The sequence below is a fragment of the Bombina bombina genome, chromosome 5 (genome assembly GCF_027579735.1).
Source record: "Bombina bombina isolate aBomBom1 chromosome 5, aBomBom1.pri, whole genome shotgun sequence".
NCBI lineage: Eukaryota > Metazoa > Chordata > Amphibia > Anura > Bombinatoridae > Bombina > Bombina bombina.
The window spans coordinates 16640015-16667847 of NC_069503.1; the positions used below are offsets into that span (position 1 = coordinate 16640015).

The 27833-nt window shown below is 43.6% G+C and overlaps 1 long non-coding RNA gene across 1 annotated transcript; it reads left to right on the plus strand.

Moving 5' to 3' along the window:
- The first annotated feature begins 3858 nt into the window (after positions 1-3858).
- LOC128659178 (uncharacterized) lies at positions 3859-22000 on the plus strand. Its single transcript, XR_008402307.1, has 3 exons — positions 3859-4342; positions 21765-21853; positions 21931-22000. It is a non-coding gene; the product is annotated as an uncharacterized LOC128659178 (long non-coding RNA).
- Positions 22001-27833: the final 5833 nt, after the last annotated feature.

Consider the following 27833-nt stretch of genomic DNA (forward strand, 5'->3'; position numbering starts at 1 on the left):
CAGACCTATAATTCAGGTGCTGTTGTAAGATTTGGACCGAGGAAGGGAGACCAACCTAGCGGAGATAATGCTGCGTTCCCCTGTAGCTTTAGAAATGAAGTACCGGAAATCCGCTGCAATATTCATCACTCTCCGTCCAGGCTAATGACACCTGCATTTCATGGAGTGAGATTCAGTCTACATAAACCTTTGTAAAATAAGTGTCCCATTGGTAATAAACCCTTTCAAAATATAACTTATTGAAAGTTTGTAAATATCAGTTACTTGTAATTGTAATTCACCTCTGTGTAACTATATTACATAAATCAGATTTCTTTTAAATGTCTGACATCAATTCTGAATAAGAAGCCAACAGACACACACTGCAGATTACACAACAGACACACACTGCAGATTACACAACAGACACGCATCACAGACTGCACAAGAGACACACACTGCAGACTACACAACAGACACACATTGTAGACTACACAAAAGATACACTACACAACAGACACATCACAGACTACACAACAGACACACACTACACAACAGACACACATCAAAGACTACACAACAGACACACACTGCAGATAACACAACACACACTGAAGATTACACAGACACACACTACACAACAGACACACACACTGCAGACTACACAACAGTCACACACACTACACAAGACAAACAACAGAGTACACAAGACACACACTACACAACTTATACACAACGCAGATTACACAACAGATACACACCACACAGACTACACAAGACATACACTACACATTACACAGCAAACACACACTACACAACAGACACACTGTAGACTACACAACAAATGCACCCTACACTACAGACACACCACTGACTACACAAAAAACACACACTGCAGACTACACAACAGATACATACTGCAGATTTCACAACAGAAACACACTACACAACAGACACACATTGCAGACTACACAACAGACACACACTATACAATAGACATACACCACAGACTACACAACAGACACACACTACACAGCAGACACACCACAGACTACACAACAGACACAGACTACACAACAGACACACCACAGACAACACAACAGACACACACTGCACAACAGACACACGCCACAGACTATAAAACAGACACACACCACAGACTACACAACAATACACAACAGACACACACCACAGAATAAAATAAATATTTTTATCTCTTATATTGGGAATCATTCTTTCCTGTGACGAGCCGGACTTACTATATTGGATAACCCAGCTGATAACACCTTGAAAATCACGATCTTTTGGAGAGAGACAAACCTTAGGAGCTGAACTCACATTACTTAAGGAGTGAGTATACTGCACATTATTTTTTCGGATTTAACTTGCACATCAAGTCCATTTCTATCTATCATTAGAAATTAACTACACACCAAGACCAGCGCCATCCATTTCGTTTTGCCTATCGTTTGTACAGTCCCTGGGGAGAGACTGAAGGAAGGCAGCGGTCATCTGTTTATTATTCCAACAAGGAGAGTATTGTTTTTTAGCACATTGTGTTGAGCATATTTGTTCTGTTAACATCTGATCTGTTTGCTACACACATATTTTTTTACACAACAGACACACACTTTGCAAGAGACAAATACCACAGACTACACAACAGACACACACTACACAACAGACACACACCACATACTACACAACATACACACACTAGGCAAGAGACACACACCACAGACTACACAACAGACACACACTACACAACAGACAAACACCACAGACTACACAACAGACACACACCACAGACTACACAGCAGACACAGACTACACAAAAGACACACACCACACACTACACGGCACACTCAACAGACACACACCACAGACTACACAACAGACACATACTTTGCAAGAGACACACACCACAGACTACACAGACACACCCTACACAACAGACACATACTACACAACATACACACACTAGGCAAGAGACACACACCACAGACTACACATCAGACACACACTACAATACAGACACACACCACAGACTACACAACAGAAACGCACAACAGACTACACAACAGACACACACTACACAACAGACACACACCACAGACTACACAGCAGACACACACTACACAACAGACGCACACTACACAATAGACACACACTACACACAGCAGGTTACACAAGTGACAACAGACACTAGAACAAGAGAAACTATAACTCACAGAATGCAAAGAAACAAAAATGGCATTAATAAGCCAGATATGGGCGTGTCGTACTGAACAGGACGGGCACCATAACACGCCTCCTTGTCTCCTCCCTGATACACAACAGATACACAACGCAGATTACACAACCGATACACACCACAGACTACACAACAGACACACATTACACAACAAACACACACTACACAACAGACACACCGCAGACTACACAACAAACACACCCTACACTACAGACACAGACACACACCACAGACTACACAACAGACACACACCACATACTACACAACCGACACACACCACAGACTGCACAACAGACACACACTATTAAAGAGACACACATCACAGACTACACAACAGACACATTCCACAGACTACACAAAAGACACACATTAGGCAAGAGACACACACCACAGACTACACAACAGACACACACTACACAACAGACTACACAACAGACACACACCACAGACTACACAGCAGACACACTACACAAAATACACACACCACAGACTACACAACACACACCACAGACTACACAATAGACACACACCACAAACTACACAACAGACACACACCACAGACTTCACAACAGACACACACTATACAACCGACATACACAACAGACACAATACACACTACACAACAGATACACACCACATACTACACAACAGACACACACTGCAATACAGACACACACCACAGACTACACGACAGACACACAATACACACTACACAACTGACACACAATACACAACAGACACACACCACAGACTACACTACATACACACTACACAACAGACACACCAGACTACACAACAGACACACAATACACACTGCACAACAGACATACACCACAGACTACACAACAGACACACAATACACACTACACAACAGACACACTACACACCAGACACACAATACACAACAAACACACACCACAGACTACACAACAGACACACACTACAATACAGACACACACCGCAGACTACACAACAGACACACACCACACAAAAGACACACACCACAGACTACACAACAGACACACAATACACACTACACAACAGACTACACAACAGACACACACCACAGAGTACACAACAGACACACAATACACACTACACAACAGACACTATGTGTGTGATAGTGTCACTGGCATTGTGTGTGTGATAGTCACTGTGTGTGTGATAGTGTCATTAGCATTGTCGTGTGTGTGATAGTGTAACTGTGTGTTTGATAGTGTCACTGGCATTGTGTGTGTGTGAGTGTCACTGTCTGTGTGTGATAGTGTCACTGGCATTGTGTGTTTGTGTGATAGTCACTGTGTGTGATAGTGTCCCTGGCATTGTGTGTGTGATAGTGTCACTGGCAGTGTGTGTGTGATAGTGTCACTGTGTGTGATAGTGTCACTGGCATTGTGCGTGTGTGATAGTCACTGTGTGTCACTGGCATTGTGTGTGTGTGTGATAGTGTCACTGTGTGTGTGTGTGTGTGATAGTGTCACTGTGTGTGTGATAGTGGCACTGTGTGTGTGTGTGATAGTCACTGTGTGTGTGATAGTGTCACTGTGTGTGTGTGTGTGATAGTCACTGGGTGTGTGATAGTGTCACTGTGTGTGTGATAGTCACTGTGTGTGTGATAGTGATTGTGTGTGTGATAGTGTCACTGTGTGTGTGTGTGATAGTCACTGTGTGTGTGATAGTCACTGTGTGTGTGATAGTGTCACTGTGTGTGTGTGTGTGATAGTCACTGTGTGTGTGACTGATAGTGTCACTAGCATTGTGTGTGTGATAGTGTCACCCAATACACACTACACAACAGACACACGCCGCAGACTACACAGACTCACAACACACACTACACAACAGACACACACAGCAGGTTACACAAGTGACAACAGACACTAGAACAAGAGAAACTACAATTCCCAGAATGCAAAGAAACTAAAATGACACTAAGAAGCCAGATATGGGCGTGTCTTACTGAACAGGGCGGGGCGCTATAACACGCCTCCTTGGCTCCTCCCTGATACGTCTGAGGTGGGCGTGGCTAGAGGCACCTGCGCACTGAGCCGGCAGCACGGGGCCTGACAGTCATGCAGAAGTACGAGAAGCTGGAGAAGATCGGAGAGGGTGAGACCGGCGGGGGGTCCCGGGAAGGCAGCAGGAAAGTCCGGGGATGTGCGGCCTAGGCTCCCCGTGTTAGTTAGACGTCCAGAGAGCAGCAGCGCCTGTTTATTGTATTGTTATTAGTGACACCGGCAGCTGCTTCCTATTGTCTGATGGTCACTGTGTGTGAGATAGTGAGATAGTGTCACTGGCATTGTGTGTGTGACTGTGTGTGTGAGAGATAGTGAGATAGTGTCACTGGCATTGTGTGTGTGACTGTGTGTGTGAGAGATAGTGAGATAGTGTCACTGTGTGTGTGATAGTGAGATAGTGTCACTGGCATTGTGTGTGTGACTGTGTGTGTGAGAGATAGTGAGATAGTGTCACTGGCATTGTGTGTGTGACTGTGTGTGTGAGAGATAGTGAGATAGTGTCACTGTGTGTGTGATAGTGAGATAGTGTCACTGGCATTGTGTGTGTGACTGTGTGTGTGAGAGATAGTGAGATAGTGTCACTGGCATTGTGTGTGTGACTGTGTGTGTGAGAGATAGTGAGATAGTGTCACTGGCATTGTGTGTGTCACTGTGTGTGTGTGTCACTGTGTGTGTGACTGTGTGTGTGATAGTGTGAGTGTCACTGTGTGTGTGATAGTGAGATAGTGTCACTGTGTGTGTGATAGTGAGATAGTGTCACTGGCATTGTGTGTGTCACTGTGTGTGTGATAGTGAGATAGTGTCACTGGCATTGTGTGTGTCACTGTGTGTGTGTGATAGTGAGATAGTGTCACTGGCATTGTGTGTGTCACTGTGTGTGTGTGTCACTGTGTGTGTGAGTGTGTGTGTGATAGTGTGAGTGTCACTGTGTGTGTGATAGTGAGATAGTGTCACTGTGTGTGTGATAGTGAGATAGTGTCACTGGCATTGTGTGTGTCACTGTGTGTGTGTGATAGTGAGATAGTGTCACTGGCATTGTGTGTGTCACTGTGTGTGTGTGTCACTGTGTGTGTGACTGTGTGTGTGATAGTGTGAGTGTCACTGTGTGTGTGATAGTGAGATAGTGTCACTGTGTGTGTGATAGTGAGATAGTGTCACTGGCATTGTGAGTGTCACTGTGTGTGTGATAGTGAGATAGTGTCACTGGCATTGTGTGTGTCACTGTGTGTGTGTGATAGTGAGATAGTGTCACTGTGTGTGAGATAGTGAGATAGTGTCACTGGCATTGTGTGTGTGACTGTGTGTGTGAGAGATAGTGAGATAGTGTCACTGGCATTGTGTGTGTCACTGTGTGTGTGTGATAGTGAGATAGTGTCACTGGCATTGTGTGTGTCACTGTGTGTGTGTGATAGTGAGATAGTGTCACTGGCATTGTGTGTGTCACTGTGTGTGTGTGATAGTGAGATAGTGTAACTGGCATTGTGTGTGTCACTGTGTGTGTGTGTCACTGTGTGTGTGACTGTGTGTGTGATAGTGTGAGTGTCACTGTGTGTGTGATAGTGAGATAGTGTCACTGTGTGTGAGATAGTGAGATAGTGTCACTGGCATTGTGTGTGTGACTGTGTGTGTGAGAGATAGTGAGATAGTGTCACTGGCATTGTGTGTGTGACTGTGTGTGTGAGAGATAGTGAGATAGTGTCACTGTGTGTGTGATAGTGAGATAGTGTCACTGGCATTGTGTGTGTGACTGTGTGTGTGAGAGATAGTGAGATAGTGTCACTGGCATTGTGTGTGTGACTGTGTGTGTGAGAGATAGTGAGATAGTGTCACTGGCATTGTGTGTGTCACTGTGTGTGTGTGTCACTGTGTGTGTGACTGTGTGTGTGATAGTGTGAGTGTCACTGTGTGTGTGATAGTGAGATAGTGTCACTGTGTGTGAGATAGTGAGATAGTGTCACTGGCATTGTGTGTGTCACTGTGTGTGTGATAGTGAGATAGTGTCACTGGCATTGTGTGTGTCACTGTGTGTGTGTGATAGTGAGATAGTGTCACTGGCATTGTGTGTGTCACTGTGTGTGTGTGTCACTGTGTGTGTGACTGTGTGTGTGATAGTGTGAGTGTCACTGTGTGTGTGATAGTGAGATAGTGTCACTGTGTGTGTGATAGTGAGATAGTGTCACTGGCATTGTGTGTGTCACTGTGTGTGTGTGATAGTGAGATAGTGTCACTGGCATTGTGTGTGTCACTGTGTGTGTGTGTCACTGTGTGTGTGACTGTGTGTGTGATAGTGTGAGTGTCACTGTGTGTGTGATAGTGAGATAGTGTCACTGTGTGTGTGATAGTGAGATAGTGTCACTGGCATTGTGAGTGTCACTGTGTGTGTGATAGTGAGATAGTGTCACTGGCATTGTGTGTGTCACTGTGTGTGTGTGATAGTGAGATAGTGTCACTGTGTGTGAGATAGTGAGATAGTGTCACTGGCATTGTGTGTGTGACTGTGTGTGTGAGAGATAGTGAGATAGTGTCACTGGCATTGTGTGTGTCACTGTGTGTGTGTGATAGTGAGATAGTGTCACTGGCATTGTGTGTGTCACTGTGTGTGTGTGATAGTGAGATAGTGTCACTGGCATTGTGTGTGTCACTGTGTGTGTGTGATAGTGAGATAGTGTCACTGGCATTGTGTGTGTCACTGTGTGTGTGTGTCACTGTGTGTGTGACTGTGTGTGTGATAGTGTGAGTGTCACTGTGTGTGTGATAGTGAGATAGTGTCACTGTGTGTGTGATAGTGAGATAGTGTCACTGGCATTGTGTGTGTCACTGTGTGTGTGTGATAGTGAGATAGTGTCACTGTGTGTGAGATAGTGAGATAGTGTCACTGGCATTGTGTGTGTGACTGTGTGTGTGAGAGATAGTGAGATAGTGTCACTGGCATTGTGTGTGTCACTGTGTGTGTGTGATAGTGAGATAGTGTCACTGGCATTGTGTGTGTCACTGTGTGTGTGTGATAGTGTGAGTGTCACTGTGTGTGTGATAGTGAGATAGTGTCACTGTGTGTGTGATAGTGAGATAGTGTCACTGGCATTGTGTGTGTCACTGTGTGTGTGTGATAGTGAGATAGTGTCACTGGCATTGTGTGTGTCACTGTGTGTGTGTCACTGTGTGTGTGACTGTGTGTGTGATAGTGTGAGTGTCACTGTGTGTGTGATAGTGAGATAGTGTCACTGTGTGTGTGATAGTGAGATAGTGTCACTGTGTGTGTGATAGTGAGATAGTGTCACTGGCATTGTGTGTGATAGTGAGATAGTGTCACTGGCATTGTGTGTGTGACTGTGTGTGTGATAGTGTGTGTGTCACTGTGTGTGATAGTGAGATAGTGTCACTGTGTGTGTGATAGTGTCACTGTGTGTGTGATAGTGTCACTGTGTGTGTGATAGTGTCACTGTGTGTGTGATAGTGTCACTGTGTGTGTGATAGTGTCACTGTGTGTGTGATAGTGTCACTGTGTGTGTGATAGTGTCACTGTGCGTGTGATAGTGAGATAGTGTCACTGTGTGTGTGATAGTGAGATAGTGTCACTGTGTGTGTGATAGTGTCACTGTGTGTGTGATAGTGTCACTGTGCGTGTGATAGTGAGATAGTGTCACTGTGTGTGTGATAGTGAGATAGTGTCACTGTGCGTGTGATAGTGAGATAGTGTCACTGTGTGTGTGATAGTGTCACTGTGTGTGTGATAGTGTCACTGTGTGTGTGATAGTGAGATAGTGTCACTGTGTGTGTGATAGTGTCACTGTGCGTGTGATAGTGAGATAGTGTCACTGGCATTGTGTGTGTCACTGTGTGTGTGTGTGTCACTGTGTGTGTGTGATAGTGTGTGTGTCACTGTGTGTGTGTGATAGTGTGAGTGTCACTGTGTGTGTGATAGTGAGATAGTGTCACTGGCATTGTGTGTGTGACTGTGTGTGTGATAGTGAGATAGTGTCACTGTGTGTGTGATAGTGTCACTGTGCGTGTGATAGTGAGATAGTGTCACTGGCATTGTGTGTGATAGTGTCACTGGCATTGTGTGTGATAGTGTCACTGTGTGTGTGATAGTGTCACTGGCATTGTGTGTGATAGTGTCACTGTGTGTGTGATAGTGTCACTGTGTGTGTGATAGTGTCACTGTGCGTGTGATAGTGAGATAGTGTCACTGTGTGTGTGATAGTGAGATAGTGTCACTGTGTGTGTGATAGTGTCACTGTGCGTGTGATAGTGAGATAGTGTCACTGGCATTGTGTGTGTCACTGTGTGTGTGTCACTGTGTGTGTGTGATAGTGTGAGTGTCACTGTGTGTGTGATAGTGAGATAGTGTCACTGTGTGTGTGTGATAGTGTGAGTGTCACTGTGTGTGTGTGATAGTGTCACTGTGTGTGTGTGATAGTGTCACTGTGTGTGTGATAGTGTGAGTGTCACTGTGTGTGTGTGATAGTGTCACTGTGTGTGTGTGATAGTGTCACTGTGTGTGTGATAGTGATAGTGTCACTGTGTGTGTGATAGTGAGAGTGTCACTGTGTGTGTGTGATAGTGTCACTGTGTGTGTGTGATAGTGAGATAGTGTCACTGTGTGTGTGATAGTGAGATAGTGTCACTGGCATTGTGTGAGATAGTGTCACTGTGTGTGTGATAGTGAGATAGTGTCACTGTGTGTGTGATAGTGTCACTGTGTGTGTGATAGTGAGATAGTGTCACTGTGTGTGTGTGATAGTGTGAGTGTCACTGTGTGTGTGATAGTGTCACTGTGTGTGTGTGATAGTGTCACTGTGTGTGTGTGATAGTGTCACTGTGTGTGTGATAGTGTCACTGTGTGTGTGATAGTGTCACTGTGTGTGTGATAGTGTCACTGTGTGTGTGATAGTGTGAGTGTCACTGTGTGTGTGATAGTGTCACTGTGTGTGTGATAGTGAGATAGTGTCACTGTGTGTGTGATAGTGAGATAGTGTCACTGTGTGTGTGATAGTGTGAGTGTCACTGTGTGTGTGATAGTGTCACTGTGTGTGTGATAGTGTCACTGTGTGTGTGATAGTGAGATAGTGTCACTGTGTGTGTGATAGTGAGATAGTGTCACTGTGTGTGTGATAGTGTCACTGTGTGTGTGATAGTGTCACTGTGTGTGTGATAGTGAGATAGTGTCACTGTGTGATAGTGAGATAGTGTCACTGTGTGATAGTGAGATAGTGTCACTGTGTGATAGTGAGATAGTGTCACTGTGTGTGTGATAGTGAGATAGTGTCACTGTGTGTGTGATAGTGAGATAGTGTCACTGTGTGTGTGTGATAGTGTGAGTGTCACTGTGTGATAGTGAGATAGTGTCACTGTGTGATAGTGAGATAGTGTCACTGTGTGTGTGATAGTGAGATAGTGTCACTGTGTGTGTGTGATAGGGTCACTGTGTGTGTGTGATAGGGTCACTGTGTGTGTGTGATAGGGTCACTGTGTGTGTGATAGTGAGATAGGGTCACTGTGTGTGTGATAGTGAGATAGTGTCACTGTGTGTGTGTGATAGGGTCACTGTGTGTGTGTGATAGGGTCACTGTGTGTGTGTGATAGGGTCACTGTGTGTGTGATAGTGAGATAGGGTCACTGTGTGTGTGATAGTGTCACTGTGTGTGTGATAGTGTCACTGTGCGTGTGATAGTGTCACTGTGTGTGTGTGATAGTGTGAGTGTCACTGTGTGATAGTGAGATAGTGTCACTGTGTGATAGTGAGATAGTGTCACTGTGTGTGTGATAGTGAGATAGTGTCACTGTGTGTGTGTGATAGGGTCACTGTGTGTGTGTGATAGGGTCACTGTGTGTGTGTGATAGGGTCACTGTGTGTGTGATAGTGAGATAGTGTCACTGTGTGTGTGATAGTGAGATAGTGTCACTGTGTGTGTGTGATAGGGTCACTGTGTGTGTGTGATAGGGTCACTGTGTGTGTGTGATAGGGTCACTGTGTGTGTGATAGTGAGATAGGGTCACTGTGTGTGTGATAGTGTCACTGTGTGTGTGATAGTGTCACTGTGCGTGTGATAGTGTCACTGTGTGTGTGATAGTGAGATAGTGTCACTGGCATTGTGTGAGATAGTGTCACTGTGCGTGTGATAGTGTCACTGTGTGTGTGATAGTGAGATAGTGTCACTGGCATTGTGTGTGATAGTGTCACTGTGTGTGTGATAGTGAGATAGTGTCACTGTGTGCGTGTCACTGTGTGTGATAGTGTGAGTGTCACTGTGTGTGAGATAGTGTCACTGGCATTGTGTGTGATAGTGTCACTGTGTGTGTGATAGTGTGATAGTGTCACTGTGTGTGTGATAGTGTCACTGGCATTGTGTGTGATAGTGTCACTGTGTGTGTGATAGTGAGATAGTGTCACTGGCATTGTGTGTGATAGTGTCACTGTGTGTGTGATAGTGAGATAGTGTCACTGTGTGCGTGTCACTGTGTGTGTGTGTGATAGTGTGAGTGTCACTGTGTGTGTGATAGTGTCACTGGCATTGTGTGTGATAGTGTCACTGTGCGTGTGATAGTGTCACTGTGTGTGTGATAGTGTGATAGTGTCACTGTGTGTGTGATAGTGTGATAGTGTCACTGTGTGTGTGATAGTGTCACTGTGTGTGTGATAGTGTCACTGTGTGTGTGATAGTGTCACTGTGTGTGTGATAGTGTCACTGGCATTGTGTGTGATAGTGTCACTGGCATTGTGTGTGATAGTGTCACTGTGTGTGTGATAGTGTGATAGTGTCACTGGCATTGTGTGTGATAGTGTCACTGGCATTGTGTGTGATAGTGTCACTGGCATTGTGTGTGATAGTGTCACTGTGTGTGTGATAGTGTCACTGTGTGTGTGATAGTGTCACTGTGTGTGTGTGTGATAGTGTCACTGGCATTGTGTGTGATAGTGTCACTGGTATTGTGTGTGATAGTGTCACTGGCATTGTGTGTGATAGTGTCACTGGCATTGTGTGTGATAGTGTCACTGGCATTGTGTGTGAGATAGTGTCACTGTGTGTGGGTGATAGTGTCACTGGCATTGTGTGTGAGATAGTGTCACTGTGTGTGTGATAGTGAGATAGTGTCACTGTGTGTGTGATAGTGTCACTGGCATTGTGTGTGATAGTGAGATAGTGTCACTGGCATTGTGTGTGATAGTGTCACTGTGTGTGTGTCACTGTGTGTGTGTGTGATAGTGTGAGTGTCACTGTGTGTGTGATAGTGAGATAGTGTCACTGTGTGTGTGATAGTGTCACTGTGTGTGTGATAGTGTCACTGTGTGTGTGATAGTGTCACTGTGTGTGTGTGATAGTGTCACTGGCATTGTGTGTGATAGTGTCACTGGCATTGTGTGTGATAGTGTCACTGGCATTGTGTGTGATAGTGTCACTGGCATTGTGTGTGATAGTGAGATAGTGTCACTGGCATTGTGTGAGATAGTAGAACTCAAAAAAGTGAATAGCAGCACTCCAATAAACTTTTCAATTCTTTATTGCATATCCAGGAGTACAAACAGATAGCAACGTTTCGGACTACATGTCCTTCATCATGCCATACTAACATCACTTCCTCTCCCTCCTTATATACCCCTAAGGACACACCCACATTCTAGTTAACTCTTTACCAACTACAAATACTACTTAATTACTTCTGCATACGTGGGTATCCTATATTAATAATTACTAAACTAATTCACAATCTACCTATATTTAATAGGAAGGTGAAAAATACACAGATTTTTATGAAGGCATCAATATTAATTACACAGTATTTCATTTAAAGAAAGAATATATATCAATTACAATTTCCAGTTTCCCATAACATTACTATTTTTCTTTTGTCTTAATTCTTTTTTTCTTTCTTTTTTTCTTTTTTTCATATATATCACCACACATTCTCAGATTCTGGGTGCCATCAAACTTCGTACACAATACTGATTATCCAAAAAAGAGAAAAAGAGAGACAAACATAAGCATTGGCCATCATATATAATTTTTCTAAAAAAAAAAAAAAAAAAAATAGTACCTAAAGAAAAACAGACAGATCATAATCCTTATTCATACCACATGGAACTAAAGAGTTCAAAGTAAAGATCCAAAATGCCTCTCTTTGTTTCAAATGTTGTTCCCTATCCCCCCCTCTTCTACCAGGGGGGATGTGTTCCAAGATTTGGAATCTAAGTTGGCTCACCCCATGTTGTGCTTCTAGGAAATGAGTCGCTACTGGGGATTTTAGATTTTTTCTCCTAATATTTGATTTATGCTCTGTAATTCTATCACGTACCCTACGGGTCGTCTCCCCTACATAAATTAAACCACATGGGCATTTAAGGAGGTAGATGGCATACTCTGTGTTACAAGTTAAAAAATCTTTAATCCAAAACTTTTTCCCTGACTGTGGATGTACAAATGTAGATCCCTTGATCATACTATTACAGTGGGTGCACCCCAGACAAGGGTAACAACCTAGATTTTTGCTTGTAATATATTTCTGTTTATCACTCTTGGTACTCCCAATGTCTGCCTTTACCAAAGAATCTCTAAGGTTCCTACTTCTTCTATACGCAGGCATAGGTGTCTGCTGAAATTCTGGTATGTCTGAATTACAATTCGATAAGATGTACCAATGTTTGCAAATGATCTTATGAATTTGTGTACTTAATTCATTATATCTGGAGACAAACACCAATTTTTCCCCATCTTTCTTTTTACCTTTTTCTCCAGGTTTCAAAAGACTCTCTCTTGTCATCCCTAATATCTTTTCAATTTCTTTGTGGATCAAATTCTCATCATATCCTCGATCCAAAAAGAGATCTCCCATCTCCCTCAGCCTTTTTTCACTTAAGTTGTCTTCTGACACGATGCGGCGTACCCGCATCAACTGGCTTTTTGGTAGGGAGTTTTTTAAGGATTGAGGATGAGCACTGCTTGCTAATAAAAGATCATTCCTATCCGTCTCTTTCTTATACAAATCTATCCTGATTCTATCCTTATCTTTAAACACCAAAGTGTCTAAAAAGGCAACACTTTCCTCACTGTGGACCAGGGTAAACTTGATATTCCTTGTAGAGAAATTTAGTGTGTCCACAAACTGCAATAGGCTACCAATGTCGCCCAGCCATATGCCAAAAACATCATCAATATAGCGCCACCATGTGGCGCCATATTGTTTAAAAAGTTTATTATTATAAACCAGTTTCTCTTCATATATACTCATATAGATGTTGGCATATGTAGGGGCGACATTGGAGCCCATTGCTGTACCTTGCTTTTGAATATAAAATTGATCTTGGAATAAAAAGTAATTGTAACGAAGTATGATGTCCAATAATTCCAATATAAAATGTTTCTCTTCCCCATTAAACAGATTTGAGTCTGTCATCATTTTGTCCACTGCCCCCACACCCCCATCATGACTGATGGAGGTGTAAAGGCTGGACACATCCATACTATAGAGGATACATTTATCCAGAGAAACAGAGATATCCTCCAATTTGTTTAGGAAATCCCCAGTGTCTCTGATGAATGATTGAGACTCCACTACAAACCTCCTAAGGATACGGTCTAGATAAACAGAAACACCCGAGAACACACTGTCCACCCCAGCCACAATCGGACGGCCTGGTGGTTTCATCAAATTTTTATGGATTTTTGGAAGTGTGTATAGGACAGGTGTTCTCGGGTGTTTGTTAATCAAAAACTCTTTTTCTTCCTGTCCAATAATGCCCTTTTGAATAGCAATATCAATACACCTGTTTAGTTCCTTCTGAATGATAAAAACAGGATTATATGTGATCGGCAAATAAATATCTTTATCAGACAACTGGTGTAATATTTCTGATACATAATCCCCTTTATTCTGTAACACAGTGGCTCCGCCCTTATCAGCAGATTTAATTATTAATAGTTTGTTATTCTTAATATTCAACAAACTATCTCTCTCCTTTCTAGAGAAATTGGATACCCTGTGTTTAAACTTAAATCCCCTGGTGCTGTGCTTCTTTTTCAATTTATTGATATCACAATACACTTGGGAAATAAACGTATCTATGCTCTTGTGATAATATTGAGGATTAAATCTTTTTTTGTTTTTAAGTTGTAATCTCTTTAAACTCAATTGGTCCCTTGTACTTGACTTATATATATTCACATTCTCAGATGTTATTACATTCCCCTCAGTACTCTTTAAAGCAAAGAACGATTTCAATTTGATCTTTCTAAACAATTTATATAAGTCCTGATCAAGTTCAAAAAAGTCACATTTATTTTGTGGGCAGAATGACAACCCCATATCCAGGACACACAGTTCCTCATTTTTTATGATTTGATCCGAAATATTAATTACCAGTCTGTCCTTTTGCTCTTTCCTAGGTCGTTCTATCAATACCTCACCGACATTACCTATTTCTTGCGCCGTGTTCGACTGTTGCCTTGACGGGTACTGCGTGTCTGTTTCCCCGTTCCTGTGGCGGTGCTTTTTCCCTCCGCGGCGGAATCGTTTACCGCTGTTTCGTCTGAGTCCCCCGTCGATTCACTCGACGTGTTCTGCGACATCCCTTCTCCTCTCGGTCTCCGCTGCCGCCGCCATCTTGGACCGGAAGTCCCACCTCCTGACCTGTTCTGCGGGTCATACTTCCAGCGGTAGACTCGATCTGTCGAGTAATCTTCCTCATCACGGAGGAATTTCGATCTTTTCCTTTCTTCCAGCGTTTTCCGTAACTCCGCTATCTGGGAATTCACCCCTGCAAGAAATTTGTCCATCTCATCGATGGTAAGTGCTGCCTTTAACTCAGCTTCTAAGCGGCCAATATCTGTTTGTTGTATTTCCAGCTCTTTTTGTAAACACTCCACTGTAAGCACCATAAGATCAAACGAGCATTTATTTAGAATAAGCTCAAACTTCTTGCAGTATTCCATGTTATCCACCATCAGAGTAGGTCTGGCACTCATTCGAAGGCCCCGGGGAATTCTTCTCACCCGGTAGTATTCAGCTAATGTGGTTGAGTGCAATTCAAAGGCCACATGTTTTTTTAACAGCTCTTTCATAGTTATTACCAGCTTTATCCACTGGCAGTACCTTTAGGAAGTCTCTGGATCCCAATGCCAAAGTAGTGATTCTGGATGCCTCCAAATCTGTGTAAGCAAATGTTGTTGTACTCAAGTCTGCATTATTTCCAGTCTCCATTGGAACAGCGGTGCAAGTGACTAGTGCAGTAACAAATATAATCAATCAATCCAACAAGTCCAGCTCACACTGTTATAAGATGGGTGCACGCTATCGCTGGGCACTGCACGACCCAGAATTCAAATTCCAGAACTCAAAAAAGTGAATAGCAGCACTCCAATAAACTTTTCAATTCTTTATTGCATATCCAGGAGTACAAACAGATAGCATCCAGGAGTACAAACAGATAGCAACGTTTCGGACTACATGTCCTTCATCATGCCATACTAACATCACTTCCTCTCCCTCCTTATATACCCCTAAGGACACACCCACATTCTAGTTAACTCTTTACCAACTACAAATACTACTTAATTACTTCTGCATACGTGGGTATCCTATATTAATAATTACTAAACTAATTCACAATCTACCTATATTTAATAGGAAGGTGAAAAATACACAGATTTTTATGAAGGCATCAATATTAATTACACAGTATTTCATTTAAAGAAAGAATATATATCAATTACAATTTCCAGTTTCCCATAACATTACTATTTTTCTTTTGTCTTAATTCTTTTTTTCTTTCTTTTTTTCTTTTTTTCATATATATCACCACACATTCTCAGATTCTGGGTGCCATCAAACTTCGTACACAATACTGATTATCCAAAAAAGAGAAAAAGAGAGACAACGTTGCTATCTGTTTGTACTCCTGGATGCTATCTGTTTGTACTCCTGGATATGCAATAAAGAATTGAAAAGTTTATTGGAGTGCTGCTATTCACTTTTTTGAGTTCTGGAATTTGAATTCTGGGTCGTGCAGTGCCCAGCGATAGCGTGCACCCATCTTATAACAGTGTGAGCTGGACTTGTTGGATTGATTGTGTGAGATAGTGTCACTGGCATTGTGTGAGATAGTGTCACTGTGTGTGGGTGATAGTGTCACTGGCATTGTGTGAGATAGTGTCACTGTGTGTGGGTGATAGTGTCACTGGCATTGTGTGTGAGATAGTGTCACTGTGCGTGAGTGATAGTGTGAGTGTCACTGTGTGTGTGATAGTGAGATAGTGTCACTGTGTGTGTGATAGTGTCACTGTGTGTGTGATAGTGTCACTGTGTGTGTGATAGTGTCACTGGCATTGTGTGTGATAGTGAGATAGTGTCACTGTGTGTGTGATAGTGTCACTGGCATTGTGTGAGATAGTGTCACTGTGTGTGTGATAGTGTGATAGTGTCACTGTGTGTGTGATAGTGTCACTGTGTGTGTGATAGTGTCACTGTGTGTGTGAAAGTGTCACTGGCATTGTGTGTGATAGTGTCACTGTGTGTGTGATAGTGAGATAGTGTCACTGGCATTGTGTGTGATAGTGTCACTGGCATTGTGTGTGATAGTGTCACTGTGTGTGTGATAGTGTCACTGTGTGTGTGATAGTGTCACTGGCATTGTGTGTGATAGTGTCACTGGCATTGTGTGTGATAGTGAAATAGTGTCACTGGCATTGTGTGTGATAGTGAGATAGTGTCACTGGCATTGTGTGAGATAGTGTCACTGTGTGTGGGTGATAGTGTCACTGTGTGTGGGTGATAGTGTCACTGGCATTGTGTGAGATAGTGTCACTGTGTGTGTGTGATAGTGTCACTGGCATTGTGTGTGATAGTGTCACTGGCATTGTGTGTGATAGTGAGATAGTGTCACTGGCATTGTGTGAGATAGTGAGATAGTGTCACTGGCATTGTGTGAGATAGTGTCACTGTGTGTGGGTGATAGTGTCACTGTGTGTGGGTGATAGTGTCACTGGCATTGTGTGAGATAGTGTCACTGTGTGTGGGTGATAGTGTCACTGTGCGTGAGTGATAGTGTGAGTGTCACTGTGCGTGAGTGATAGTGTGAGTGTCACTGTGTGTGTGATAGTGTCACTGTGTGTGTGATAGTGTCACTGGCATTGTGTGTGATAGTGAGATAGTGTCACTGTGTGTGTGATAGTGTCACTGGCATTGTGTGTGATAGTGTCACTGTGTGTGTGATAGTGAGATAGTGTCACTGTGTGTGTGATAGTGTCACTGTGTGTGTGTCACTGTGTGTGTGTGTGATAGTGTGAGTGTCACTGTGTGTGTGATAGTGAGATAGTGTCACTGGCATTGTGTGTGATAGTGTCACTGGCATTGTGTGTGATAGTGTCACTGTGTGTGTGATAGTGTCACTGTGTGTGTGATAGTGTCACTGTGTGTGTGATAGTGTCACTGGCATTGTGTGTGATAGTGTCACTGGCATTGTGTGTGATAATGAAATAGTGTCACTGGCATTGTGTGTGATAGTGAAATAGTGTCACTGGCATTGTGTGTGATAGTGAGATAGTGTCACTGGCATTGTGTGAGATAGTGTCACTGTGTGTGGGTGATAGTGTCACTGTGTGTGGGTGATAGTGTCACTGGCATTGTGTGAGATAGTGTCACTGTGTGTGTGTGATAGTGTCACTGGCATTGTGTGTGATAGTGTCACTGGCATTGTGTGTGATAGTGAGATAGTGTCACTGGCATTGTGTGAGATAGTGTCACTGTGTGTGGGTGATAGTGTCACTGTGTGTGGGTGATAGTGTCACTGGCATTGTGTGAGATAGTGTCACTGTGTGTGGGTGATAGTGTCACTGGCATTGTGTGTGAGATAGTGTCACTGTGCGTGAGTGATAGTGTGAGTGTCACTGTGCGTGAGTGATAGTGTGAGTGTCACTGTGCGTGAGTGATAGTGTCACTGTGTGTGTGATAGTGTCACTGGCATTGTGTGTGATAGTGAGATAGTGTCACTGTGTGTGTGATAGTGTCACTGGCATTGTGTGTGATAGTGTCACTGTGTGTGTGATAGTGAGATAGTGTCACTGTGTGTGTGATAGTGTCACTGTGTGTGTGTCACTGTGTGTGTGTGTGATAGTGTGAGTGTCACTGTGTGTGTGATAGTGAGATAGTGTCACTGGCATTGTGTGAGATAGTGTCACTGTGTGGGTGATAGTGAGATAGTGTCACTGTGTGGGTGATAGTGAGATAGTGTCACTGTGTGGGTGATAGTGAGATAGTGTCACTGTGTGGGTGATAGTGAGATAGTGTCACTGTGTGGGTGATAGTGAGATAGTGTCACTGTGTGGGTGATAGTGAGATAGTGTCACTGTGTGGGTGATAGTGAGATAGTGTCACTGTGTGGGTGATAGTGAGATAGTGTCACTGTGTGGGTGATAGTGAGATAGTGTCACTGTGTGGGTGATAGTGAGATAGTGTCACTGTGTGGGTGATAGTGAGATAGTGTCACTGTGTGGGTGATAGTGAGATAGTGTCACTGTGTGGGTGATAGTGAGATAGTGTCACTGTGTGGGTGATAGTGAGATAGTGTCACTGTGTGGGTGATAGTGAGATAGTGTCACTGTGTGGGTGATAGTGAGATAGTGTCACTGTGTGGGTGATAGTGAGATAGTGTCACTGTGTGGGTGATAGTGAGATAGTGTCACTGTGTGGGTGATAGTGAGATAGTGTCACTGTGTGGGTGATAGTGAGATAGTGTCACTGTGTGGGTGATAGTGAGATAGTGTCACTGGCATTGTGTGTGATAGTGAGATAGTGTCACTGGCATTGTGTGTGATAGTGTCACTGGCATTGTGTGTGATAGTGTCACTGGCATTGTGTGAGATAGTGTCACTGTGTGGGTGATAGTGAGATAGTGTCACTGTGTGGGTGAGATAGTGTCACTGGCATTGTGTGTGTGATAGTGAGATAGTGTCACTGTGTGTGTTAGTGTCACTGGCATTGCGTGTGTGTCTCCAAACTTTCTTTTATTCCATTTACATGGGTAGTAGAACAGAACGACGTTTCGGGTTAGACACCCTTACTCATGTTCAAGCCTTGTGTGTGTGTGATAGTGTCACTGGCAGTATGTGTGTGATAGTATCACTGTGTGTAATTGTGTCACTGGCATTGCATGTGTGTGATTGTGTCACTGGCATTGCGTGTGTCTGATAGTGTCACCGGCTTATTTTGTGTGAGCGAGCATGTCACTGACATTTTGTGTGTGTGATAGTGTCACTGGCATTGTGTGTGTGATAGTGTCACTGGCATTGCATGTGTCTGATAGTGTCACCGGCATATTGTGTGTGAGCGAGTGTGTCACTGGCATATTGTGTGTGTGATAGTGTCACTGGCATTGTGTGTGATTCTGTCACTGGCATTGCGTGTGTCTGATAGTGCCACCGGCATATTGTGTGTGTGTGTGTCTCCAAACTTTCTTTTATTCCATTTACATGGGTAGTAAAACAGAACAACGTTTCGGGTTAGACACCCTTACTCATGTTCAAGCCTTGTGTGTGTGATAGTGTCACAGGCGTTGTATGTGTGTGATAGTGTCACTGGCAGTGTGTGTGTAATTGTGTCACTGGCATTGTGTGTGATAGTGTCACCGGCATTGCGTGTGTGTGATAGTGCCACCGGCATTGCGTGTGTGTGATGGTGCCACCGGCATTGCGTGTGTGTGTGATAGTGCCACCGGCATTGCGTGTGTGTGTGATAGTGCCACCGGCATTGTGTGTGTGATAGTATCACTGGCATATTGTGTGTGTGTGTGTGTGATAGTTTTGAGTATTGGATTGCCTTAGATTGGCCCTTCTCGGACTATCTGTGTAGTGTTTGTGTCCAATTTTTCTCTATTGGAATCCTCTTTATCATGTATATTGTTTTATATATATTTATCTACACATATATATTCACATATCTATATTTTGTGTATATTGTTATGCCTCTTAATTTTCTTTCTTAGCGCCCCCTACTGGCGTTGTGTGTGTGATAGTGTCACTGGCGTTGTGTGTGTGATAGTGTCACTGGCGTTGTGCGTGTGATAGTGTCACTGGCGTTGTGCGTGTGATAGTGTCACTGGCGTTGTGCGTGTGATAGTGTCACTGGCGTTGTGCGTGTGATAGTGTCACTGGCGTTGTGCGTGTGATAGTGTCACTGGCGTTGTGCGTGTGATAGTGTCACTGGCGTTGTGCGTGTGATAGTGTCACTGGCGTTGTGCGTGTGATAGTGTCACTGGCGTTGTGCGTGTGATAGTGTCACTGGCGTTGTGCGTGTGATAGTGTCACCGGCGTTGTGCGTGTGATAGTGTCACCGGCGTTGTGCGTGTGATAGTGTCACCGGCGTTGTGCGTGTGATAGTGTCACCGGCGTTGCGCGTGTGTCTGAGAGTGTCACTGGCATTGCGTGTGTGTGATACTTTTGAGTGTTGGATTGCCTGTGTAGTGTTTGTGTCCAATTTATCGCTATTGGAATCCTCTTCATATACCTGTATATTGTTTTATATATATTTATCTACACATATATATTCACATATCTATATTTTGTGTACATTGTTATGCCTTTTAATTTTATTTCTTGGTACCCCCTACTGTGTAGTATTTTGTGTGTGTGATAGTGTCACTGGCATTTTGTGTGTGTGATAGTGTCACTGGCATTTTGTGTGTGTGATAGTGTCACTGGCATTTTGTGTGTGTGATAGTGTCACTGGCATTTTGTGTGTGTGATAGTGTCACTGGCATTTTGTGTGTGTGATAGTGTCACTGGCATTGTGTATGTGTGATAGTGTCACTGACGTGTGATAGTATCACTGGCATTGTGTGTAATAGTGTCATATATATGTGATAGTGTTACTGGCATTATGTGTGTGTGATAGTGTCACAGGCTTTGTGATAGTGTCACTGGCATTGTTTGTGTGATAGTGTCACTGGCATCGGGTTTGTAATAGTGTTACTGGCAGTGTGTGTGATAGTGTCAGTGTGTGTGTGATAGTGTCACTGGCATCGGGTTTGTAATAGTGTTACTGGCAGTGTGTGTAATAGTGTCAGTGTGTGTGTGATAGTGTCACTGGCATCGGGTTTGTAATAGTGTTACTGGCAGTGTGTGTGATAGTGTCAGTGTGTGTGTGATAGTGTCACTGGCATCGGGTTTGTAATAGTGTTACTGGCAGTGTGTGTAATAGTGTCGTTGGCATTCTGTGTGTGTGATAGTTATCCAGTTCTTGCGCCTCCGTTCTTGAACTCCTGGTCACAATCCCCGAGTTTAATAATGTAGCGGTAAGAACTGGAAAACGCACATCGTGAATAAGGAGCAGTAAATACTGGGTGTAATTAGACATTTCTGTTGTGTTGCTATAGAATAACATCTGACAAATCTTAACGCGGCAAAACAAATGAACGTCCTTTTTACAGCAATTATTTATCAATCGCTGAACTTCACCCCCTATTTGCCTTATTTGTAGCAAATCTTTAGTCGGAGCTTTTTATGCTTTTCTGTTTGTGTGTGCAGGTACTTATGGCACCGTGTTTAAGGCTAAAAACCGCGAGACCCATGAGATTGTGGCCCTGAAGCGGGTGCGCCTGGACGATGATGATGAGGTGAGAATTCTATAGGATATGCAGGTACTCTTCATGCTCGGTGATACAGATGTGTTTGACCCTATGTGTCATTGCAGGGGGTGCCCAGCTCTGCATTACGAGAGATTTGTTTGCTGAAGGAACTGAAGCACAAAAACATTGTCAGGTAATAACAACATGTAAAGTTGCCTCTCCAGGGGTTCTGATTTAGGCCACTTACTCTCTGCATATGAACGACAGCAGACACATTTGCTTTGTGTTGGCTGCAGATCATGGCTCGGTTGAAACAAATGTCCCTCGTCCACTGCAAGATGTAACAAATAATAATGTATTATCATATACTTTCTATTATAGAGATTTTCACTTAGACAGGGCCTGGCATTGTGCATAAATGTAAACTGACATAAATCCTGAACAGTGCCCGGGGTCTGACTCTTCTCCTGGAGGGAAGTGATACTGGGTATTTGAAAGCAGTAGTGAGGAAGACGCTAAAGGACGGTAACAGCAGGTAGCTTAGGCGTCAGTGCTGGAAACATAGCCAGGAAGCAAATCTGTCCAATCAGCAGAGGTACATAAAGGTGTAGGAGACTAGATCAGACAAGCCAGATAACAATTCGTCAGTCCCCCCCTAGCTGTCACTCCATAAAACAAGGTAAAGAATCGCCACACAAATTAGATGGAAGTCACGTGCGACAGGGAAATAATGCAGACATGAAACAAACAACTCTCGTCTGGACAGATGTGTGTTACATATAAGGTGTGAGCACACTAAAGATTTCTTCCTATTTATCTGATGCTGGCTGTGCTGTTTTTTCTTTTTAGATGGATGTAGTTGGCAACAACTTTACATTAAAGGGCAGTAATCTTACCGTTAGGTATGAGGCAGACTTGGCCTCTGAAGAAGAAGATGTGTGCTAGAACAATATCAGCACTGGTGGGTAGATGTGCTCTGACAAATAGGTAGAAACTATGTTTTCTTTTTTAACCCTTTGATGACAGGGTTAATTTGTCTACATCGGAACAAGGTTCCGATGTAAACAAATTAAAATCCTGCAATCGTGCACGTGATTGTGACATTTCAATGATGGGATTGGACCAGGGAGGCGTCACTGTGACGCTAGGCATGCCCTCCAGACCGCGATCACATCATGAAAGCGCCATTGGCTTTAGGACAGCCAACGGTTATGACGTTCTATTTCTTCCTAACGGCACTAAAGCCTAGTGTAATTGTGATGGAATAGAACGGCATAACGGCGTTAAAAGGTTAACTTATTTTATGCTTGTTCCACTGTTTATATCTAAAGATATTTCTTTATGCTCTTTCAAAAAGTATAGTTCCCTTGTTTATTGCTGTTCCCCTAGTTATGCGTCTCTTGTGAAGTAAAAATCTAATAATAACTGTTATGCTGTGGCTCATATGAAGCGTAAATACAGAGCTGCCTTAGAGTCCTCCTTAAAGGGACAGTCTAGGCCAAAATAAATTTTCATGATTCAGATAGAGCATGTAATTTTAAACAATTTTCCAATTTACTTTTATCACCAATTTTGCTTTGTTCTCTTGGTATTCTTAGTTGAAAGCTTAGCCTAGGAGGTTCATATGCTAATTTCTTAGACCTTGAAGCCCACCTCTTTCAGATTGCATTTTAACAGTTTTTCACCACTAGAGGGTGTTAGTTCACATACTTCATATAGATAACACTGTGCTCGTGCACGTGAAGTAATCTGGGAGCAGGCACTGATTGGCTAGACTGCAAGTCTGTCAAAAGAACTGAAAAAAGGGGCAGTTTGCAGAGGCTTAGATACAAGATAATCACAGAGGTTAAAAATAGAATTTATGCTTACCTGATAAATTACTTTCTCTTGTGATGTATCGAGTCCACGGATTCATCCTTTACTTGTGGGATATTCTCCTTCCCAACAGGAAGTGGCAAAGAGAGCACACAGCAGAGCTGTCCATATAGCTCCCCCTCCAGCTCCACCCCCCAGTCATTCGACCGAAGGTTAGGAAGAAAAAGGAGAAACCATAGGGTGCAGTGGTGACTGTAGTTTAACAAAAAAGCTACCTGACTTAATAGCCAGGGCGGGCCGTGGACTCGATACATCACAAGAGAAAGTAATTTATCAGTTAAGCATAAATTCTGTTTTCTCTTGTAAGATGTATCGAGTCCACGGATTCATCCTTTACTTGTGGGATACCAATACCAAAGCTTTAGGACACGGATGAAGGGAGGGAACAAGACAGGTACCTTAAACGGAAGGCACCACTGCTTGTAAAACCTTTCTCCCAAAAATACCCTCCGAAGAAGCAAAAGTATCGAATTTGTAAAATTTGTAAAAAGTATGCAGCGAAGACCAAGTCGCTGCCTTACAAATCTGTTCAACAGAAGCCTCATTTTTAAAAGCCCATGTGGAAGCCACTGCTCTGGTAGAATGAGCAGTAATTGTTTCAGGAGGCTGCTGGCCAGCAGTCTCATAGGCCAAACGGATGATACTTTTCAGCCAAAGGGAAAGAGAGGTAGCAGTCGCCTTCTGAACTCTCCTCTTACCAGAATAGATAACAAACAATGAAGGTGTTTGTCTGAAATCCTTAGTTGCTTGTAAATAGAATTTTAAAGCACGAACCACATCAAGATTGTGTAACAGACGTTCCTTCTTCGAAGAAGGATTAGGACACAGAGAAGGAACAACAATTTCCTGGTTAATATTCTTATTAGACACAACCGTAGGAAGAAAACCGGGTTTGGTACACAAAACTACCTTATCTGCATGGAAAAACAGGTAAGGTGAATCACACTGTAAAGCAGATAACTCTGAAACTCTTCGAGCAGAAGAGATAGCTACCAAAAACAAAACTTTCCAAGATAAAAGCTTAATATCTATGGAATGTAAAGGTTCAAATGGAACCCCTTGCAGAACTGAAAGAACTAAATTCAGACTCCATGGCGGAGCCACAGGTCTATAAACAGGCTTGATTCTGACTAAAGCCTGACTAAACGCTTGAACGTCTGGTACCTCTGCCAGACGTTTGTGTAAAAGGATAGACAAAGCAGATATCTGTCCTTTTAAGGAACTAGCTGATAATCCTTTCTCCAATCCTTCTTGGAGAAAGGACAATATCCTGGGAATCCTAATCTTACTCCATGAGTAGCCCTTGTATTCACACCAAAAAAGATATTTTCGCCAAATCTTATGGTAGATTTTCCTGGTGACAGGCTTTCTAGCCTGAATCAGGGTATCAATTACCGACTCAGAGAAACCACGCTTTGATAGAATTAGGCGTTCAATCTCCAAGCAGTCAGACGCAGAGAAATTAGATTTGGATGCTTGAAAGGACCTTGTATTAGAAGGTCCTGCCTCATTGGTAGTGTCCATGGTGGGACAGATGACATGTCCACTAGGTCTGCATACCAGGTCCTGCGTGGCCACGCAGGCGCTATCAGAATCACCGAAGCCCTCTCCTGCTTGATTCTGGCAACCAGACGAGGGAGGAGAGGAAACGGTGGAAAAACATAGGCCAGATTGAAGGACCAAGGCTTCTAGAGCATCTATCAGCACCGCCTGGGGATCCCGGGACCTGGACCCGTAAAGAGGAAGTTTGGTGTTCTGACGGGACGCCATCAGATCCAATTCTGGAGTGCCCCATAGCTGAGTCAGCTGGGCAAATACCTCCGGGTGGAGTTCCCACTCCCCCGGGTGAATAGTCTGACGACTTAGAAAATCCGCCTCCCAGTTGTCTACTCCTGGGATGTGAATTGCTGAGAGATGGCAGGAGTGATCCTCCGCCCACCTGATTATCTTGGTTACTTCCATCATTGCTAGGGAACTCCTTGTTCCTCCCTGATGATTGACGTAAGCTACAGTCGTGATGTTGTCCGACTGAAATCTGATGAATTTGGCCGCAGCTAGCTGAGGCCATGCCTGAAGCGCGTTGAATATCGCCCTCAGTTGCAGAATGTTTATCGGGAGAAGAGCCTCTTCCCGAGACCATAAGCCCTGAGCTTTCAGGGAGTCCCAGACTGCACCCCAGCCCAACAGACTGGCGTCGGTCGTTACGATGATCCACTCTGGTCTGCGGAAACACATTCCCTGAGACAGGTGATCCTGAGACAACCACCAGAGAAGAGAATCTCTGGTCCCCTGGTCCAGCTGTATTTGAGGAGACAAATCTGCATAATCCCCACTCCACTGTTTGAGCATGCATAGTTGCAGTGGTCTGAGGTGTATCCGCGCAAAAGGGACTATGTCCATTGCCGCTACCATTAATCCGATCGTCTCCATGCACTGAGCTACAGATGGCCGAGGAATGGAATGAAGGGCTCGGCAAGTGGTTAAGAGTTTTGACTTTCTGACCTTCGTCAGAAATATTTTCATTTCTACCGAGTCTATCAGAGTTCCTAGGAAGGAAACTCTTGTGAGGGGGGAGAGAGAACTCTTTTTGAGGTCCACCTTCCACCCGTGAGACCTCAGAAAGGCCAATACAATTTCCGTGTGAGACTTTGCTCTTTGGAAAGTCGACGCCTGAATTAAGATGTCGTCTAGATAAGGCGCCACTGCTATGCCCCGCGGTCTTAGAACCGCCAGGAGGGACCCTAGCACCTTTGTGAAAATTCTGGGAGCAGTGGCCAACCCGAAAGGAAGAGCCACAAACTGGTAATGCTTGTCGAGAAAGGCGAACCTGAGAAACTGCTGATGATCTTTGTGGATAGGAATGTGCAGATACGCATCCTTTAAATCCACGGTGGTCATATATTGACCCTCCTGGATCATTGGTAAGATTGTCCGAATGGTCTCCATCTTGAATGACTGGACTCTGAGGGATTTGTTTAGAATTTTGAGATCCAGGATTGGTCTGAAAGTTCCTTCTTTCTTGGGAACCACAAACAGGTTTGAGTAAAAACCCAGCCCTTGTTCCGCCATTGGAACTGGGTGGATCACTCCCATTGTATTTAGGTCTTCTACACAGCGTAAGAACGCCTCTTTCTTTGTCTGGTCTGTAGACAGACGAGAAATGTGGAACCTTATCCTTGGAGGGGAGTCCTTGAATTCTAGAAGATATCCCTGGGATACAATCTCTAAGGCCCAGGGATCAAGTACATCTCTTGCCCAAGCCTGAGCGAAGAGAGAAAGTCTGCCCCCTACTAGATCCGGTCCCGGATCGGGGGCTACCCCTTCATGCTGTCTGGGAGGCAGCTGCAGGCTTCTTGGCCTGTTTACCCTTGTAGCAATAAAAACGATTAACCCCTTAATGCCCAAACCGGATCGACAGTAAGCCAAAAAAACGGTTAAAAAAACGTTCAGCACCTTGCCACAGCTGTGGCCCTACCTTCCCTTAGGAACCAGATTTGTGGTGAAAAAGCTTCTTATAGGCCCTCAAACTGCAGCAGGACCCTCCATGTGAAACAGCCTGAACTTCTAGTCAAATATAACTGCGCAACAGAGGCGCAAAATTAGGCCCCTCCCACCTCACTACGGTGCTTGTGAGGCCTAAAGAAACACTCCAAAGTGTTTTAATATTAGCCATGTGGGTAACAACTCCCTGAAAGAAACCCAAAGGAACCTTCAAAGTGTCTCAAAAAACGATATTTTCAATAAAAAAACGTTTGCCATAAAATAGTGTCAACCAGCATAAACTAGCCCTGTTATGTAAGCTTGAAATTCCATACTTAGTCTCTGAATACAGCTTACCCTTCCCTCATGGGGATATTATCAGTCTTCTCTAGCATTATCACAGTCTTGTCTAGAAGAAAAAAGACTGAACATACCTTATTGCAGCCTAACCTGCAAACCGTTTCCCCCAACTGAAGTTTTCTTGTACTCCTCAGTCCTGTGTGGGAACAGCAGTGGATTTTAGTTACAACATGCTAAAATCATCTTCCTCCCTGCAGAAATCTTCATCTCCTTTCTGCTAGAGAGTAAATAGTACACACCGGTACCATTTAAAATAACAAAATCTTGCTTGTTGAAAATAAAAACTAAAATTTTTCTACCACATTCACTTTAC